Source organism: Drosophila montana, unplaced genomic scaffold (assembly GCF_035044405.1).
Source record: "Drosophila montana isolate Dmon_TW-CO22-7 unplaced genomic scaffold, ASM3504440v1 contig_1761_1, whole genome shotgun sequence".
Classification (NCBI taxonomy): Eukaryota; Metazoa; Arthropoda; class Insecta; order Diptera; family Drosophilidae; genus Drosophila; species Drosophila montana.
In genome coordinates this window covers 837,629-859,000 of record NW_026996690.1, presented here as the reverse complement: position 1 = coordinate 859,000, position 21,372 = coordinate 837,629, and the positions used below count along the sequence as shown (strand labels likewise).

Below are 21,372 nucleotides of genomic sequence, written 5' to 3'. Positions count from 1 at the left end.
TTGATAAAGCTTTTTGCGTTCATTTGTAAATTATCCTGTGCCATGGTGCCGTTACAATAACTTAACGAAGCAATAACAACAACAACAACAACCGCTTATAGATTGTTTTTGTTGTTGCTGCTTTTATACTCTTGACACTTTTGATATTCTCTGTTTTCCTGCTCTGCACCCTTGTATGTGTTGTCTTTGCGTATGTATTTTCGACATTTTGCTTTGCACAGTTATTTGTTTTTCTTGTTTTGAAAGATTCCGTTTCGTATTGACGTTCGTTTAAATATATATGTATGTACGTATTTTTTAACGTCGCTCATAAAGCAGCCGCAGCCGTTGTGCGTACGTGCGTGCGTGTGCCTGTGTGCGTACGTGTGTTGGTGTGTTGGTGCAATAAACAATACACGTGGTTGCATTTCTATTATTGTGCTCATTTCTCGCTTACTCTCCGCTTAACACTCCGCTTGCTGCAGTCGGTCAACTTTTTTGTTGTGCTTACATATTGTGTCTTTGTGTATGAATGAATGTTTATGTGTGTGGGTATGGCGCTTGGAGCATTTAGTGCGAACGCCGCTGCTGCTGCTGCTGCTGGGTGGGCGGCTATTTAACGGTGGCGCTGGCGTTTGTTTCTATTTATAGTAATTTTTATAAACATTAGCAGATAAACCCAATGCCCGCTCTCGTGCGTTTCTTTGTGTATGTGTGTGTGCGTGTGCGTGGGTATTTAGTGTTGCATATCTATTGCTTAGAATTGGGATTTGCTGACGGCATTGACGCGTTCGCATTGAAATGTTGTTAGTTAATAAGTTTTTTAGAATTTGTTTAGCTTTCTAATCGCTGCCCGTTTGGCGCTGCGCCACTCACTCGCTGCTTACGCCTGTTCTCTAGAACGACCTTTGAGTGACCTAATTAGGAATTTTTTGTTTTTGGAAAATGTTCTTAATGATTTAAAGTGTATTACTCATTTTATATTTTTTTTTTTTTGATTTCCTTGATTAAAAAGCCAACGCCTTTTCCTTAAATGCAAATAGTTATTGATAAAAAAGGGTAAAGTACAGCAACAAACAGAAAAATATTTGTTAAAGCTATATACAGTACCCACTCGATAAACGCAAAGCCTAAGTTTGACAGAGGACGTACTGTATATAGTTATTCCTTATTCCCTTTTTCAGTTAAATTATTTTTAATATGTCATTGATACTAATATTTATCATCATTAAATTAGTTTTCGGACCGTTATCGATAGGCGGATAGGACCAGGCAAACTTCTCATAGCCTGATTCCACAATACTCCATATTTGTTACATTTACAAACTTCACATTCTGCGATTCCATTAGCTAGAGTCAGTTGTCGGTAACATGTTAACGGGAAAAGTTCCGCTTCTTTAAATAAACAGCTGTTCGGTTTGATTTGCTTTACGGCCTCGAAGAAGGAGCTTCATTTAATGGATTCTGCGAGATTTCGCCATCTTTAAGTGGAATAAGAAAATTAAAATTATAATTAAAAGTTACCGCTAACCTTCTATATCAGCTGTTTGTGGTACTGATACTTTCGTATTTACCATGACATCGATACAAATTTCGATAAATAATCGTAAGGACCACGAATTACGCTCAGCGAATACCAAAATTTTTTGTGAATGTGAAAAATGTGATTTCTTATGTGAAAACGTACAGGCAACATACTTCACATTCGCAAAAAACGAATGAAATCTTAATATTGGAATAAGTCTATTAGTTTTCAGTTGAAATCTCTCACTCTCACCCGCTTTAAGAATTTTTAAATGCATCTCGTCCATCCTACACAATTTTCTGCCCTGCCACTTAACTTTAACTTAAATGCTTGTCGCCATAAGTTTTCGTTATTGTTGTAGAACATACAAATGTGTACTTGATGCTATAATTTTTGTTGTTATTGTGGCTGTCAGCTTAATTAAAATGGAAAAAGCCCAAGCCCAGAAGCTTGGTGGTAAAACATTATCGATAATGGAGCCATAAAAGTAAAGTTGATTAAAATAATGTTGTTTAACAACACTGAAATTAATTAAAATAACTCTTCAACAATTTTGAGAGAAAATAAATTACTTTTTGACTATGAGGAGTTCATATGTAGTTAAATTAAAAGTTTTGCTCGAAAGACTACAAAAAATAAACAAGGAAAAAATTGGATCAAAATCGTCGCACAAAATTTAATTTTTTCACAAATGTACACATACATATGTATGTACATATATGTATATGCATATATAATATACAAGTTTATCCACAAAAACTGCGTTTTTTTTTATAAGTAAATATGAATAATAACAAATTAAGCAAAACCCGTTTGTTCTCCTAGGTGCATGGAAATTTCTGTCTCGTCCTGTGCATTACTTTGTCATGTAGAACTAAGCACGCATCACTGAGATGAGTCTAAATATACATACATGTATGTAAATGTGCATGTGTATGTAGATTTACACGCACACGCATGTTGAGTAACTCACAACAACAACAACAGCGAGCAAGGCATTTTATGATTTCATTTTAACTGTACTCGTAAATTTAGCGATTAGTGGACGTCGGCCCCGCCGTTGTTGTTGTTGTCGTTGTCTTTGCTTCTTGGCTTGGCTTGCTTCCTATTCCTCGTCTCCGTTTTCGGTTTGCGTGCTTCACGCGCCAGTCGCGGCACTCTATATTTTTTGCGGCTGCTCCTTTTAGCCGCCGCCGCCGTCGCTCCAAACCCTCCCCAAACAATGAGACGTCGGCACTGGGCAGACAAACAGACAGGCAGACAGACAGACGTGGCGGGCAGAGCTTAAGCGGGCTGCTGCGTCGCTCTCACTCCTGTGCTCTGTGTACATACATATGCATACCTATGTGTGTGTGTGTGTGTGTGTGTGTCTGACTGTCGCGCTTTGTTTGGCTTTTGCAACATTGTTGCACACGAAGTTTATTTTTAGACCACAATCCATGCTGTTCCTAACAGAGCGACAGCGACGACGACGACGACGACGACGTTGACATCGCCGCGACTGCAGTTTGTTGTTGTTTTTAATGTTTTGCTCCCATTTTTTTTGCCCGCTTTCTTGTTTGTTTCTTGAGGTAATTAATTTTCGCCTTGTTTTTGAAGCTCTCCCGGCCTCGCTCATTCTTTTTCTCTCCATCGCTCTCTCTACTGTTGTACAAAATTTATGTTTTGATTAGCGTGCATAGGCGATGGCTTTAACTTTTTAATGGCTTTTTAATTAGGCGGCTTCTTTTGATGTATTTATGTCTAGACCCGCTCCCCCTCTCCATCCTGCTGTTATTGCTGCCTGCTTCTCATTAGGCAATTTCGCAATGGTCTGCTACATTTTGGTGCCAGGCCACAGGCATTGGCAGAGGCAGGCGCCTCACTACAAAATACTACTATTACACACACAAACACGCACACATACACATCATTTACTACTTAAAACCGCATTCGTAATTTTTATTACAACCACCACCACTTGATGGCGCATGCATCGTTTATCCTGCTCTCACTCTTCTGCTTTTGGCCTTTTTACTATACGCCTTGCTAGTATTTTTTGGTAGTCACTGTACCACATTTTTACAACAGAGCGCCCCAGACAGGGGCCAACGACACCATTTTGCGCGCGCTCTCTCCCTCTCTCTCTTACACAAACAGACACACTCACAAGCAACTGCCTGGCAGGGGACAGGCGTGCGCCTTCATTCATAAGCGTTGCGCTTTTTGCAGTCGACGACGACGACGGCGGCGCCGCCACTCACTGCAAAATTTGGCGGCTTGCATGTGAACAATTTTCGTTATTTATGTGTGTGTTTGCCTGTACTGGCGATTTTGTTGTTTCTGTTTTTGTTATTGTTTTTGTTCGTGCTGCTGTTGCATGCGTAGCTTCCGCCCTTATCACAACATTTACACACATACACACACCGTTTCATTTTCATGCACAGGCGCTGTCTCTCAGCGCTCTCTTCGACTCGTGTGTGTGCGCGCTCTCTTTCTCTCTCTCTATTTTGGCCGCCGCCTAACTGCGGCTCGCTTCGTAGTTTTGTTGTCGTCCTGTCGGCTGCATGTTTTTATACGCATTGCGTTTTACACGTCTATCCTTAAAACGCCGCAAACGCCGACACCGTATCTCTCGTTCTCGCTCTCGTGCATTTTGCTTGTTGGCTCTTCTGCTTCTCTCTCGCTTGCACTTGCAGTTTTGTTATTAGATTTCACTTTGTTTTTATACTCATTCGCCTGCCGTTTCACACACTACGCTTCGCGTCATTTTTCGGGGTCAACGTCATCTCGAGGGTTGCTGCTGCTTTTGCTTCTGCTTCTGTCGCCGCCGACGCCGTCAATCGTCGTCGCAGTTGTTTGCGTTTGTGTTGTTGTTTTGTGCATGTCTCGTATTTTTTGCGGCGTCTCACAGTTACTACGTTTATGCGCCGACCGTTATCATGATGTCATCTTACGCTGCATTTTAAAGCGAAAGCATGGCGAATTTAGATTTTTAAATGGGAATTTAACGTAATTTACTCTGCATTTGGTTTACACGATGCGTCGTTTAAACGTGATATGTGCACATGTAGTTGAAGAGTGTTACTTTTGCCGCTTCCTTAGAGTAGGTCGCGTGCTGTGTTTTCTTTCGTGACACGAACATGCACGACTTAAAGCTTAGCATTTTCTATTGGCCATTTATTTATTTATTTTGTTATTATTTAGCAAATATTTATATATTAACAAATTAGAATCACCTCTTAAACCAAAACGTTGTCTTCCGGATTGATTTGAATTCATAATCGCAAATCTAGATAAGCAAATCTGTGTTAAATAAAAATATCAAATAAAGTAAACAAATTTATGAATTAAAAAAAATGCAAATATTTATGAACTTTTAAACCAGTGCCAAACAAGATGGCAATTCTTAGATTTTGATAAAAAAAAATGTATGTAATCTACATAAAAAGTAAATTAAAATAAAAAATATAACTATTAAATGAATCTAGGGTTCTCCAAGTCTCGGGGTCGTGCTCAGAAAATCGAGCACGCGCTCATCTCTATGGCTGGTGCTGCTGCAGCACATTTTTAATGCTGGCGCGACGCAACGCGCACCTCCCGGTTCGATGCGCCTGTCCGTCCGTCCGTCCGTCTGTCTGTCTGCATGTGTCTGCGCCCGTGACTGTTTATTTGTTGTCTTGGCCAAAATAAATTTTAGACGAACTGTGCGAATTGCAAGCTAAATAAAACTGGTATTTAAAACATTGCGCAGCGTCTGCTGCGGGGCCAATTAAAGGCAAAAACAACACACAAAAAAAAAAAACAAAAAATTATCATTTAATTTATTTATTTATTTGCAACCCATTTATATTTCTTTTTATACATACATACATATATGCATGCACTTTCTGTCGTTTTTGCTCCCCACCAACTTCCCACACCATTTTTTGTTGCCCGGTTTCGCGTGCCGCACACAACACCCCACGTGACTTTTAGTAGTAGCATTTTATGCTGCCCTTTTTTTTTCTTTTTGTTGCTGTGCCTCTTTGTCTGCCGTTGTTGTGTCTGCCTTGCTGATGGGTGGTTGGAGAGGGGGCGTGGCAGCAGCAACAACTACTCCGCTTTTTCTGCACTTATTTTTTTGTCTAGAAAAGGCGTGGTCCTTAAGTGCCAAAACAATATTTAAGGCCATTTTTTTTTGGTTTTTTTTTCATTCGTTATATTTTTTCTTTTGTGACGTAATAAATTATTGCCATCGTGTGTTAATCTTTTTTATTTTACATTTATGTTCATTTTGATTCATTTCGAAAGATAAGCGCCTTTTTTTCAAAGATTCTTGCTGTCTCTTCTTTTAAGGGAAGGGAATTATGAATTGCTTTTCAGGCTCGATCGGGTTTATTATTTGCACTTGTGTTATAAAACCATTTTATATAGCCCGATGTCAACTGTACTTTGAAGCTAAAATGCATCATCATTATAAGAAAACATATTCCCAATTGTTTTTTATATATTTTTTAAATACATTATCTAATTGAAAAGTACTTAAACTAATTGGAATTTAACTGAATGTAAACTTTCTATTGCCTTTCTTTATAGATTCACAAAATGCATTATTAAAATCGCGTGAAATATCACAAAAAGTGTAAAATGTGACACGGCTAAGGAATGCAAATTGAAAGAGAAACTGACAACTACAACAACAACAACGCCACAGCATCAAATGCAACGCAGAGAGCAAAGAGCAACAATAAACAAAACAATAAATAAGAAAAAATGATAACCTAAATAAATAAAATTGCTAGTCAAATAGTTTGGAGAAACGAAGAGACGAAAAACGGCGAATCGAGAAACGCGACGAATCGGCAAACGGGTCGCGACGAGTGCATTTTTTGAGTTCCTAGCAAAGAAAGAAAGAAGTAAGGATAGTAGAAGAAGGGGCTTCCTTGCGTTTGCTACCTCTCTCTTCTCCCACTCTTCAGATATCTTTGCCCTCTATAAAGGCATCTCTTTCGCGCAGTTAAAGAGCGTCTAAGCAATTTTTACAATTGACACTTTGTTGTTATCTACGCTTTCGCCAGAAGAGCTGCCGCCGCCGCGGCCTGCACAGCAGAAAGCAAAAGAAAGTGCAGCAAAACGAAAGGGATAAGAAAAAGCAGCAACAACAGCAGCAGCGCCAGAAAATCGAAACGTGTTTTAAATTTATAACAATAAGTAAGATAAATTGTTGTGCTGCCGCTCTCTCGCTCGCCTCACCAACATCAACATAATCAAAAACAACAACAACCACAACAACAACAACAACGAAGAGTCACCATAGGTAAGTTGCTTGCATTCCACTGTCCACATTCCACACTCTTCTAGTCTGCTCTCTCGTTTCTTGCTTCTTGCGTGCTCCAAATTTATGTGACATTCCAATCTTTGAATTTACCCTGCACAGCTTGTGATCAAATTAAGAGCTTATGGGTTTTCCAATAGATTCAGTTTTTTATGATGTTAAAAAGAGATATAATAATATATGTTAAATACCTTTTTTTAAATTAATATTAATTAAAAAACAATGTTGCTACGAAATAGGCTTAAATTCAATTAATGTCGTTGTATTTATGATATTTAGCTGCACTGTAGGGTATAGGTAGGTCGGCTAATTGTTGTCGACCAGCAAAGAGGCAGGCGTATGGAATTTCTCTCGATTGACAATGTGAGACGTGTGAACATGGAAGTTTAAATAGGCATCGTTGTTAGCGTAGCAGGGAGAGAGAAGGATGAGGAGGAGTAGGAGAAGAATTAGTTTCCGTTTGTTCCTCGATATTTCACAGTTTCTTGTTTTTTTTCTCTCTCTCTTTCATTGTGGTATTTCCGCATGGCCCAGTTTCCAAGCACTCACGCTGTAATAAATATCGAGAAAATTCCGGAAAACGGGAAAAGCGCCCGGCTAAATAATGTGTAACAAATGGCGCGTCTGTCGCAACAACAACAACAACAACTGCAACTGCAATAATAATAACTTGGCAGTCGACGACAACGGCGACTGCTGCAGCTCCAGCAGCAAACTTTCTAGAGTAAAGACCAAGGCCCCTCCTCCCGGACCGACCCTGCCTCCCACCACACTTTGGCTGACACATTGGCTTGGCGGGATGGGCATGGATATGGATAGGGGGACGGGTGCAGTGGGAGGGGCCGAATCAAACGCGCCAGTCACTCAATTGCATACTCACCGTCTGGGTATTTTTTCTTGGTGTGTGGAGCACACTTGAGACGTCTGTTGGCATGCGGCTTGTGGCTTGTGGCATGTGGCATGTGGCATGCCATGCGATTTGTGGCGCTGCCATTGCACATTTAGATATCGTACCACGGCAGAGTTGCCATTACAGCCCGGAAATGCCGGCTAATGCAATGAAAATTGATCAGATATACAGCCTATTCGATTAGCTTTCAAAAGTTTCTCCGAAAGATTCGCTATATTACTTAAAGTCCCACTAAATATATGTACATATATCCATTAAAAATCCAATTCTTTGAATGGGGCGGACATCATAAATGCTCTATTAAAACATACCTTTTTGCCAGGTCCTGATCATAGAAAGTGAATAAAATAGAATACGAAATTTATGGGTTTCTAATTCTTAAAAAATGTCGATTTATTCTACATTTCAAATGTTGTATCTCAATCACGAGTTTCGGTATTTATCGAGTTTATAATATTCCATTTCTTAAGCCTGCAGCTTTACAAGTCTCATGAGTGACAAGAAAACGGGCATGTCCTTATCAAGAATATTGGGTGTCAAGGAGATTCTAAAGTCTAAACATGAGGAACTTATTTAACTCGATAGATGGTTTATTTTTATTTTTCTGAATATTTTTAAACAGAGCTTGCTCTTTTATTCTTCACATTTTGTTTTTATTATGCGTGTTTATATTCTTACAAAAGATGTTCATTGATTATCGCTTAACTATAACTATTTTAAGAATCCTTCTGGTTTTTGAATCCTCGTAATACCTACAGACAAAAGACACTGCTGTTTTCGTCCTACTGTAATTCCCATAACGGAAAATATTCAGTTCCCCAGCACGTGTTAGCTGTCATTCAGAGACGAGGTTGTTGTTGTTGTTGTTGTGATTGAGATGGGGGCAACGACGAGTCGAACTGTCTCGTTGCGTTCGATGCATGCGCTTGTGCTGCTGCTGCTTCTTCTTCTTCATCATCATTATCTTCTTCTTCTTCTTCTTAAGGGGAGCCCATTGCTTGGCGTTGTTGTTGTTGTTAGCACATGCCGCAGACGCGCGCATTCTGTCAGTTGCTCAATTAGACGCACTTCCGTTGCACAGACAGAGAGCCGTTCTAACACAGGCCCCCTCTCCATCCCCTCTATCTTCATCAATGTTTTTCATTCCACCACGTTTCGCTGGCAGCGCCTCCAAATGTGCGCATGTTTCCTATATTTATTTCCGTTTTGTTCGTGTGATTGATGGCTGACTGCTGTCGCTGTCGCAGTTGCCGTGGCCGTCGCTGTCGCCGTCGCAGTTGCCGCTGACTGCGACGCTAACATCGGCTATTAATGTCGCTTTTTATGCTTGTAAGCAATGATGTAACAAACGAAAAAGAAATAATGTAACGATTAACACAATTCATAATAATAAAAACCAAACTGCGGGTCCGCTTGATTGGTGTCGGCTAGGGGACAAGATAGAACTAAGGGGGGGTTAGAAAAGAGACCTCCAAATGGCCACCAATGATTAATTACGGCATGTCGTACGTACGTGCGTACGCACATGTACAATTAAATAGTCGCATACTCACTAACACATTTACACGCAACTCCCCTATGTCGCCCTCTCGCACAGCGTTTGCTTTATGTGCTCAATACCGTAGACAGTTAACATGCCGTAAAATTTTTCAGCTCTCACTCTTTTTGGGTATGACGGTTGTGCGACGAAAAACAACATAGAGGAGTGGAGAGAAAAAGAGTGAAAGAGAGAGAGCAACAGAGCAGTTGCTGTTGCTTTTCCAACTTGCCTTAGTTGCTCAGCAGTCAAGAATGCAAAGATTAAGCAGCGCAGCAGCCATCGCAGTACACGGCCCTTGCTCTCTGTCTGTCTGTCTGTCTGTCTGTCTGTGGATGCTGTGTGTGTAATGTAAAAAGCACGTTTTAAGTTATGTGAACGGTGTGTGAATGAGTCGTCGTCGTATCGTGCTGGTGCGGGGCAGAAGGAAAGAGAGTCTGACAGTTAAGCCAGACTTGCTTGTTTTGTGCTTGTAGAGAGGGAACAAGAGAGAGAGAGAGAGATCAGACAGGCGAGAGTTATGTTAGTTATGCTGCTGTTGATATTGTTATTGTTGCTTTTGTTGTAATGTGCTGCATATGACATGCCATGAAATGCTGTGCAAATAATGACTTTGCCCAAGTGAGTGGGTGAACTGCAAAAGAGAGGGAGAGAGAAAAAGAGATACCGTGAGATAAACGAGCTTTGCAGAAAAGGATGAGAATTCCAAAAAAATTTCGATTAACGTGGATTGTAAGCTGGTTTTGAAGATGGATGCGTCAGGAATGTTTGGAATGCGTTTGAGAGTAAAATACAAAAAACAAGTTGCTCTTAATAGTTTCTCTTCGACTCGAACATTAAAGTTTTTCATTCGGGAATGATGTCACAATTTTTGTTTTAGCTAATTATTTTCATTGCTTACACACACAATACACATTATGTGGTGACATTTAGACCAGTCATAAATTAGTTTTCATGACCAGTTGCAGCAACTGCTGCTTTTGTTGCTGCCCGCAAATGACATTTTCTATGCCCCCTAGCCCGTCCCCCGTCTCTGCCCTCGCCGCTAGCAATTACTCGTGCTTGTTGGCAGTGTGTGCATTTGAGTTAGAGTTGAAAAAATAAAACAACAACAACAACGACGACGAGCAACCTGAAAATAACATTATTTCCGCATTCCATGCGAAGCGCATGCGCGCAGCCTCCGTTGCAGTCAGCGGACGCGGCTGAATTGAGAATTGAGTGTGTGTGTGTGTGTGTGTGTGTGCGTGTGTGCGTGTGAAAGAGCGAGTGCGTGAGGGAGGGCAGCTTACGACCCACACTCGTGGCGCCCATTAAAACGTCATAGTTCTTGCAGCTGCATTTTAAGCTGCCTGCCTACCTGCTTGGGTAATAATAGTTTTTTAAATGCTCATAAAAGTCAGAAACAAAAAGTACAAACCAAAAAGAAAAGGTAAGCTGTCGATTTCTGCTGCTGCTGCTGCGGCTCTGCCATTAATCACTTGCGAGTGACTCGAAATGCTAAAAGCGCCACATCAAGTAAGAACCGTTAAGCATATGCAATCAGATCGCAGCTGAAGACTTAACATACATACATGTATGCGCATTTGTCAGCGCTTGGCCCTAGCGAGAGGGAGCGAGATGGATATCGTAAAACCCCCAAGCGAGCAATCGGCCGATCTTGGTATTGACATTGACAATGTCGTCCCAGTCTCTCTGCAAATGGGTGAAATACGTATATTTTTATTTCACTTCTTTTTTCTTTCGTCAAACTGCTTGAAAACAAGTTTACACTGGAGATTTGAAGAAACTTATAGAAATATTATAGTTATTCATTCGGATTCAAATACATACATGTAGATATATCTAAACTATAAAATTAGAATAATTCGCCGTAATATGTTGAAATAATCTGAATGTAGCTTTTGGTAAGTAACTAGCTAAGCTAACTAAGTAACTAACTTCCAATAAATTATATGAATGTAAATGCAACAATAATACATTTGTATGCAGTGTCTAAGCCATCGTTCATATAATTGAAGCCTATTATAGGGTTGGAAAACGCTTCATGAGTTTTTAGTGTTGCCCCTTGAACAATATTCTAGCTGGGAATGCTTCAAAAAGCTTTCAAAGCATTATTTTTACTTTTTTGTGATATTTAAAATAGATTAATCAGTGTTGATAAGCACTTCATTTATTTTGCCTTGTTCAACATTCTAGTATAAATGCTTATAAAGTTAAGCAACACTTTGGTGGTACAAACAATTAATTAATCATTTTTTGAATTACTTTTGACATGAAATCAAAAAGTTGAATTATTGTATGACTGAAGTTTAAAATCTATCTAGTGTTGTTAAACATCTCCGAACGTTACAATTTGAATCGTTATTATATTCAGTTCATTTTTATTTATTTCGTTGTTAGTTTTATGACTGGAATTTGACACTTATTTAGTGTTGTAAAACGTCTCGGATTATTACAGTGCTACTCTTTTTTATATTCAGATCATTTTCAATTAATTCCTTGTTAGTTTAATCTCTAGATTTAACAATAAAACCGTTTTGTCGGACACAACAACAGCTATGCTAATGACTATAGTTGAGATCTATGCATGATTATATGATAATGCGCATAATGACTGGCACTGTTGTTGCTGTTCCTGTTGTTGTTGTTGTTGTTGTTGTAGTTGTAGTTGTTTCTGTTGTTTTTTCCCAGTCTGTCGGGGCGGGATGAGGGAATTCACGTTAGAGTTAGATTGGAATGTTGTTTATTGCATTTCTCAGTTAAATGTCGCGTCGCCCATTGAAAACTGTGCATAATGATTGCGGCTTGTACGAGTCTCTATTTCCATGATAGTGCTGCTTCACTGTGAGTGTGTGTGTGTGTGTGTGTGTGTGTGAGTTTATGTGTCGGCTTGGCATTTGGAAAGTTAGTTGGCTTGTTTTTTTATAGCCCACACAATCTGGCGCTAGCTTTGAGTCATTGTGCCCATTTTAAGATTTGATATTGCAATTTTTGCATCATGCATCCGGGAGGAGGATTGTCCATGGCTGAATGATAATAATGATTGGATGATGAAGTCAAGTGGAATTCATGATTAATGGCCGCGATATTTGGCCATAAATTGCATTCTATGTTAAACATTGTATGTGCTTTATGGGTTAACTTGCTGCTGCCAGTGAATGCAGTGAATGGCAGGCTTTAAGCTTTCATCTAAACTGGAATCGATTCATAAATTCTTTAAACTTTTCAGAAAAAGTGTACTAAAGCAATAATAAATGTAAATACTCAATTGTCTGGCTTTTTTCCATACTTGGTTCTTTCATTTTGATAAAAATTAAATAAATAATTTAAAATAATAAAATTTCCTTTGACTTAAATATATGAAAGAAAAAACTCTTGCTAACAAAAATCTTTCCCATACATATACTTGTACTTGTAAAATTAAACCAAAATATAGTCCTTTGAGATATATTGTTATCTAGAGTAAATAAATGAACAAATTATTATATATATATATTTTATTTGTGCTCATATAGCCTTCTTTGAGCCTTCGAAAGTTACGATCGATGCTATAATTTTTCTTCTAGATTATTCAGCAAAAAATGATCAAAGAGCCCGTTAAAAACTTCGCTCGCATAAAACATATATGTTAATATTTATTATAGTTTCTTCTATAAACAATTTTTAATTTCGATATAAAAAGTAGACGGAAAGGAGTTCGAATTTTGTAAAAATTAAAGCATTTCTCATTTTCCCGATTATGTATATATAAAAATGTATTCTTGGACGACTTTAATGGTTAACGTATACATATATATACATATGTATATCTAGACATATATGTTATTGCAAATTAATAATAATAATAAGAGTTCCTTTACGGTTTAAAAAACACAACAAAAATTACAATAAAAATATATATAGAATATATATAAAAAATATGTTTTTTACCCTCTAAAAGCTAAAATAGTATTCATAACTTGCTTTTATTTGTAATGAAGACGCTTTTGAAAACATTTCTTGTAAGGTTTGCGCTATATTTTCTTTACAGTGATCACTCTTCTGAAGTTCTTACTAGGATATGTTGTTGATTTATTTAATCTATGAATAAAAATTTTCTTAAATAATAATTAAAACGTAGATTGCATCTTTTGAGCTCTAATTACCAATCGCCACATGTTCCATTGTGTTGGCTTTGCTTTTGCTGTGGTCTTTTGCTCACCTTTCAGAGTTCTCACATCACATCACCCTCCCCCCCCCCCCTCTCCATCCCTCTCTCACTTTCCCCCCGCTCCTGTCTGTTGTCATACCAAGCGAACCACATGTCCGTCATCCAAACTGACGTCTGGGAATTGGCGGCACTTGAAGTTACAGTCTATTTTAGATGCAGGTACTCGACAACAGACCACATCGTCATCAACATCATCATCATCATCAACATCGGCAACATCATCATCATCATTCGCGGCGTGTCGTATACCCTATTTTATCGTCGAAATTGCAATGTGCACGGGGTTCTGGGATTTTTACAGACGCCTCAAAGTGCCCCAAATGGTCCATGACCAAAAATAAAGAATATACAATATAGAATATAGAAACAACTATAAACAGAGGCAATAGCAAATACAATTCTCAATTCTCAATTTGAATGCCTGAACAGATGACGATGTGGATAGAGAACGAGACGGTATTCGTATTCGGTTTGTTCGATGTCGATTTTTGGGCTTGTAACTCAACCGTTGAGGGGGTTGGCGAGGGGTGGAGGGGGGCCACACTCATGTGCCTTTGATGACGACCCGATGTGTTGTTGCCGGCATTCAGCCAACACAAAGCAAACCAAATCCAACCCAACTCTCGTCCCAAGCAACCCCACCCAGCCAGCCGACTGACTGTCTGGCAACCATTGCGAACGTCGACGTCGTCGTCGTCGTCGTCTATACCCATTAAAAATTGCCTAAAAGGGTGTGATAATGCTTTGCATATGTGGGTAACAAACAACGTCTTTGTAAAATCTGAATGAGACTGTAGTTGTAGAAGTGTAGATGACGCTATGTAGATGATATACAGATTCCCCAGCTCTGGCTTATTTTGATTCTTTTTTGTTAACTAACGTATATTGCGTATATTCATCTTCATTTTTCGAAACAAAACTCACAGATCTCAATTCCTTAGTTACAATAACTATAACTTGATTTTAAAGAAATTAGAGAAACCATTTTAAGTTAACATATATATATAAATGTACAGCTTTCTTATACAATATATAAATATCAAAAGAAAGCTATAGTCATATGAGGATCCTTGTCAAACAGAACGAAATACTGTATGAATTAGTTGTCATTGGAACAATTGGGTAAAACAAAACAACTTATGCTAGAGCATTTGAGGTTAGTTCTCTTCTTGTATATATAAATAATGACTTACAGGGTATACAACAGTCTATACTATATCAATTAGTTGCCAAATGAACAATTGGGTAAAACAAAGAAGTTTATGCTAGAGTATTTGTTGGTTGTTCCTTTCTTGTACATACAAATTATGGCTTACAGGGTATACGCCAGTCTATATTATATCAATTAGTTCTTATTGAACAATTGGGTTAGACAAAACAACTTATGATAGAGTATTTGATGGTTGTTCCTTTCTTATTTATACCTATGTATATACAAATTATGGTTTACAGGGTATACGCCAGTCGTGCAACCTCTCACAGAACGCTTGCACTGAGGCTTGTTGTTTTCGATTGCAGTCGAGCGAAAATGTTTATTTCTTTTCTTTAGCCGGCGCGTGAGTGGGCGGCTGGCTGGTTATGGGCCATAGCAATGCGCCAGCCAGACCCCCCCATACGCCCCCCCCCCCCTCACAATCCTATCCCAATCTGTTTTTTTTTCGCTCCTTGCACCAACACGATTGCAGCTAACCAAATGTTTTTAATTATAATCATTGGTATGAAATTGATCGTGAGATGCAACACGAAAATCAAATTAACAAAGCGCGGGCGGGGTTTAGGGGTTGCGTGTCTTGTGTTATTTATTTTATTTTATATACACATATATATATACATATATATATATATATAGTGCATATATAGTATCTGCATTTGTAGAACAGAAAATGCTGCGTGGCTATTTTTAATGCAACGCGCGAAGAATGCAATTTATAAATACAAAAGTGGAAACACAATTTAGTTGCCAGGTGTTGCAGCTTGTAAGGGCGCTTGTGGAGGGGTGTTGTGGGGGTTGCTTTTCGAGACAGCATGACACTGAGAGCATAATATCCAAATATATATATATAAAATATATAAATGTATAATAAATAAAAAGACTCTAGAAGACAAGCAAAAGTTCTTAAGAATGAAAAGAAGATAATGAAATATTATGAGAATCTACTAAAAAAAAAGAAAAAGGAAACTTAATGGATAAAAATGTGTAAAAGGGAGTTTCCATGCTTGTTATTGATTTTGTTACATATCAACATCTAATAGTAATCTAATAGTCACACAAATATGAATCGGATCATAAATATAAAGCTTACCAGATCTAAATATATATATATACATATATATATATTAATACTTAGCCTAAGATTCGCATACACTGCCAGAGATAGAGAGAAATATAGAAAGGTAGATAGATTGATAGATAGATAGAGGGACAGAGTGCAAAATAATTAATTACAGAGCAGAGCTAAACTTTGTTGGATCCCTAAGACGGTTTATTAAATCAACATTTATAATCAAAGAAAAAAAAACCTGTAAGGCTTACTTAAATTTATGAGAATCGGATAGTAAGGCGATAGAAATACGGTACCTCGTGGCGTTTGGAGTAGGAGAACATCAACTACATAAATTAATTGATCAGTGCAAAATTTTAAAATAACTATTAACTTTTTCTTCAATCGGAGTGTAAAGTAAAAAGTTGCATACAACAATTTTCCATCAATTTTCCACATTTGGGGGTCGAATTCGCAGAAATCAACTTTATTGAATTCATCTAATACCTAGTTAAGTACATAAGAATAAAATATATTCATAGATAGGTATTATATCGATATTAATACATATATTTAATTCGATTTTAAGAAGCTTTCGAATTTATTCACTGATTTGAATTTTGTGCTTATTTTTTAATAATCTTAAAATGTGAATAATTCTTTAAAAATTTCGGTAACTTTATTGAGATGGTTCTTAAAATATTTTTTACAAATTTTACTTATAACAGTAGAATTCTAAGTATAATTCTTTATATATATATATATACATTTGTATATGGCATAATATAATGTAGAAAGGATTTCTAAGCAGAAATTTTACCTAAATAGATTTGAGATATACAAAATTTAAATACTTGACTTAAATTATAAAATATATGCTAGCATTTAGAGAAATACAAAAGCTATGTCTAATCGATCAGTTATAAAATTTGATTATTTTCACAATTTGTTTTAACTTTCTCATGAAAATTTCTTGAATTATTCAACTTTTATTTGATTGACAGACCCTCACGACATCGTCTGCTCTATATTCAAAATGGTGCTCATCAGGGCATATTGTCTCTCTCTCTCTCTCCCTAATTGTAGTTGTTGTCTGACTGTTTTACATGTTACCCCCCCCCCCCCCCCCCTCCACACTCCATTGAGTTTTTAAGTGTTTTGATAGTCGGGCAACCCTTGCCGCTGGCACGCACAACCCCGAAAATAACACAAATTAGATCGACAATCGCAACGATCTTGTGATTTGGCATTACAAAGAAATTTTTCTTGTTAGTTTTTTTCTGGTTTATTTTAATTCTTTATTTTTATTTATTTTTTATATTTTTTGTTGTTTACGTTTACGTTTTACTTATGTAGATTTATTTTTGCTTTGCAACTTAAACGCACAGACATTTAAATTTAGACGGCGACGATCATCTAATGGCCTCGCAGCCTGTCGCAGTCGCTGTCTGTGTCACCCAACTGTCTCGCCACAACGGTATTATTATTACTGTTGTTGTTGTTGCTGTTGGTTTTGCTGCTGCTGCGGCTCTTCATGTGACATAAAATGTGTGATCGATGTAAATCTTGCGCCTCAGCTGTCGTCGCTGGCAGCTGAAACAGCGACGCCAACGTCGACGTCTCTCGATGTCTGCTGATCTTCTTGTTTTATTTTTATACCACGTTCGTCGTGCAGCCAACAATAAACAACATACAGAAAGCAGAAAAGAATGATAGAGGGGCGAGATGGATCGAGAGGGGAAGTAGGCACTGAAGGGTGCATTGGGCGCTAGACAGAGGCGTCATCATCTTGTGACCGTCGCGCCCTAAGCTGATTTGTAGCAACAACTGTTAATGTGGGACTTGAACACGCGCTCCACACAGGGCTTACTGTTGTTGCAGTGGTTGATTATTATTGCTGTTGTGTTGTTCGTGCAGCGGCAGCCGTTTTGCAGATTTGTGCACAAAACTCCACTCTATAAAGCTTTTAATTACATATGTATAAGAGAAAGAGTGGTTGCGTGTGTGTGTGAGAGAGAGAGAGAGTTATTTGTGTTGTTATTGCTAGATCAACAGGCGTCGCGAGAGGAAAAGACAATGCACAGTTAAGAGTCTTAGGTTATAAGATTAACATCCTTGTTGACGACAAGGCATAAATTGATTGACTTGTTGCTAAATGTTAAAGTTTCAGTTAGGGTATACACTCGTAAATACCCTACAATTTACTACATACATGCTTGTATGTACTTGCGATGTTACCATTTTGTTTTTTTTTTTTCTTTTCAATGTTATTGTTTAAGTTTTGTGCCTCCTCCGCGACATTTGATGTCGTCGTTGATATTGCTCGCGCTCGTTTTATTTCTATTTTTATTGCTGTTGCCTGCTATACTATATGTTGTTGTTGTAACGCCGTCTTGTTGTTATTGTTGATTTTTTCAGTCGCCCATTGGTTGTCTAATTTATTTCTATTTCTACGTCTCGCTACGTAGCTCGCAGATTGAAAAACAAATTACCATAAATGTCAGTTTGTAATTGTAATGCATTAATTGTAATACTAATATTGGTGTAGCACAAAAGCCCGCATATAAAAACACAACAGAGCAAATTGAGAGCGAACAGTGTTAAATATACATATATTTGTGTATGGTAGTTAACTGAATTTCTGTGTGTGAAAGGTAATCAAGCAAAAACAAAATCCACAGCTTCGTCGATTGAGTAAAAGCGGTGCTCACATTCCGATAGAGAGCGACAACAGCCCAACTCACAGTTTGCTCTCATCTTCACATAGGCACACGCACACACACACACATTGCTGTTATTGTTGCTTGGCCCGAATCTCATCTCGCTCAGAAAACTTGAGCATAATAAAGCACGTTGGCGTTCCTTTCGGCTCTATGTGTGTGTGTGTGTGTGAGTGAGTATAAAGATCGACAATTTTAGCAGATTGTGAAAATCACAACAATAATCAGACGTTGTAAATGAACAACTAAATTTAAAGCTTTTATGCAATACATATATATGTGTATGTTATAATTCAAAAGTTCAAATATTGAACAACTGTCTGCGAATTAGGTGAGGTATTTTCCCATGCTCCTGCTCTCTCTCTCTCTCTCTCTCTCTCTCTTCCTCTGTTGTGTTCTTCCACATGGTCACTCCTTCTAGCTCATTCTAGGATGAGGACGCACCTCCAAACGTGTTGTTGTTGTTCATGTTCATTCAACTTGCGTCTGTTTGTCTGCCTCGATATGTGTTTTTTTTTCGTTTTCTGTTTATGTTACCGGTGTGTGTGATCGAAACACAAACTAAGAGAGAGCGAGAGAGAGAGAGAGAGAGAGATACGGCCAGAGGCAGCAGCTATCAAGCTGCTGTTACGGCTGCTCTTATTTCCTTTTGTCTTTGGGAGGGAAAAAACAATATTGTGTCTTGTTTATTGCTTTATTTGCGGCGTTTTGGCTCTTGATTAGGTTCTTTTGTGCCTCGCACTTTGTTTTGTTGTTGCTATTGCTGCTGACTTTTGCGTAAGTGTGAGTGTTTGTGTGTGTAGCATTAGAGCGGACAAGGCAAATGTGAAAACAATTTAAGCGGAACTTAATAGCTTAACAACTATTTTAACTTTGCCACAGCGACGACGCTTTTGTAGTTGTTGTTGTTGTTATTATGTATTTTTCCGCCGTTTGTAAAAATGTATTGCGTTTTATTTTATGCTCGTTGCCTGCTGCGGGTCGTGTTGCTGCCACTACACACAGCGCACAGTTGTTCGTTTGTTGTTGTAATTTTTGCTGCTGCACTTGTCGTTATTGTTATTGCTGTTATTTGCCTTTGTGCATTTTGTTCTACACTTTTGCGTCTCGCTCAGACAATTGCGTTGTGCGGTGCGCCTCTTTGGCGCCTTTCAAGTGGCGCTTACAAAAAGCAAATACAAATTCAAATACATACACGCAGGCACGCTATATTTGGCGCATGTGTGTGCGTTTGTGTGCTTGTGCGTTTGTGTGTGTGTGCGTAGTTCCGTTACGCTGTCGAAATCAAATCAAATTAATTCATTAAAGCAAATTTAATGTTTAATAAATCATAACAAGAAAACAAATGAAGCAACTTTTGCGTCTCGCTTTGCCTGGCCCCATGCGCTGACCACCCCACGCAAACCCCTCCGCCCGCCCCCTCTCCCAATCCCAAAAACCAATCTGTCTGGCGCCTATTTTATGAACAGTTCAACAGCAAATGTCAAATTTGACAAGTGAGACGGACTGGAAAGCTCTGCGGGCACGCGGCAAGCGAAAAAGTTTTTACATACACTGGGTGTGTGAGAGAGTATGAGTGTCTGTATGTATGTATGTACTATGTGTTTTTATATTTCATTTTTTTTTTTTACTGATAAGCAAAGATTTTATTGAATTGAAAAATTAACTAATATCTATGACACCAGCTTGAAGAAGCATTTAATCGGAGGATTCATCTTAGTAAATAAGTTGAACGTCAACTGTGAAATGTGAAGAGATAAAAGAGCTTTCGAAAATGCAGCTGTTTACTCTGAAATAGAGATGGGCATGGGCCGTGTTTTTCACCGTTGCACGACAGGCGCGTGCAAAGCTCAGCAAGACGAAGAGCACGATCTCTGAAGTCAGGCTACAGTACAATTAATGTTATCAGATATACCTTGCGTTCGAACTTGAAAAGTTAGTTTCGTGTTCGTGTTGGGCCGTGCCGTAAAAACCCATCCCGCTCCCATCTCTACTCTGAAAGCACATTTCACTTTTTATACTCTGTTTCCAAAGTTTAAACGTGTATATTGATTTTGTGAATTATGTTCATTCCGGTTCTTAAAAATGATGGAGCAGAAAGCATTGCAAATCTCAATGGTCTCTGTCTCCTACAGTCCCCCTACAGATCCCCGTTCGCCTAACCTGTTTTATTTGACTACTAATAATCGTAAAATTCCCTGCGTAAGCAAAAATAACGAATATTTTTTGCCTGCCCACTGATGATTTCTTAAAAATATTTTAACCACTTCCTTTCCGAATATTTTAGTATATTGAGAGCAGATAATCATGCATTCGGGAGATTACGAATACAACCTTGTAACTTATTCAATGTAAAAAACAAGTATACATATAATTATTACATAAGTTCACAATCGTGTTGTTAGCTTAGACTTTGTTTTACAAATAGGTTAATGTGATTTTACTAAAGGCATGACACTTTGTTAAGTACAGGTACAAATGTTGTAACAATTTATTATCAGCCTGTAGTTCGATTGGGATCAGCCTATACAGTTACACATATATTAACTAATATATATGCCAGTATACAGTATATATTGTAAAGAACAACTATGTATACTTGTGTTTCTTATATACGGTAAACAAGTCTTATAATCTTTGAGTTGGTATTTATTAGCATAATTTTAGGCTCTGGTGTCTTTCAGCTGATTACAGGGTAACTCGCAGTCGAGCGTCACAGTTTGTATACAAAATGCTGCAGCTCATTAATAAATATCTTTGACAGCGCTTAAAACGTTCGCCATTTTGTTTGACTTAAGTTTTCATTCACAAAACGCAAAGCCAATCAAAGGCAAAGCCCCCACAAACACACACATACGCGCACTCACACTAAAGCCTAAACCAATAAGCGTGTTAAATTATAGCGGTTAAAGCGTAGGGGGTGTAGCAAAC

The 21,372-nt window shown here is 38.2% G+C and overlaps 1 protein-coding gene across 2 annotated transcripts in view; it reads left to right on the top strand.

Moving 5' to 3' along the window:
* The window catches only part of InR (Insulin-like receptor), a 51,560-nt gene that overhangs the window by 4,103 nt on the left and 26,085 nt on the right, over positions 1 to 21,372 (top strand). For both annotated transcript variants that reach the window (XM_064700458.1, XM_064700459.1), the window contains exon 2: positions 6,062 to 6,782. The gene's annotated coding sequence lies outside the window, so the exon portion shown is untranslated. The remainder of the gene's footprint in view (positions 1 to 6,061; positions 6,783 to 21,372) is intronic.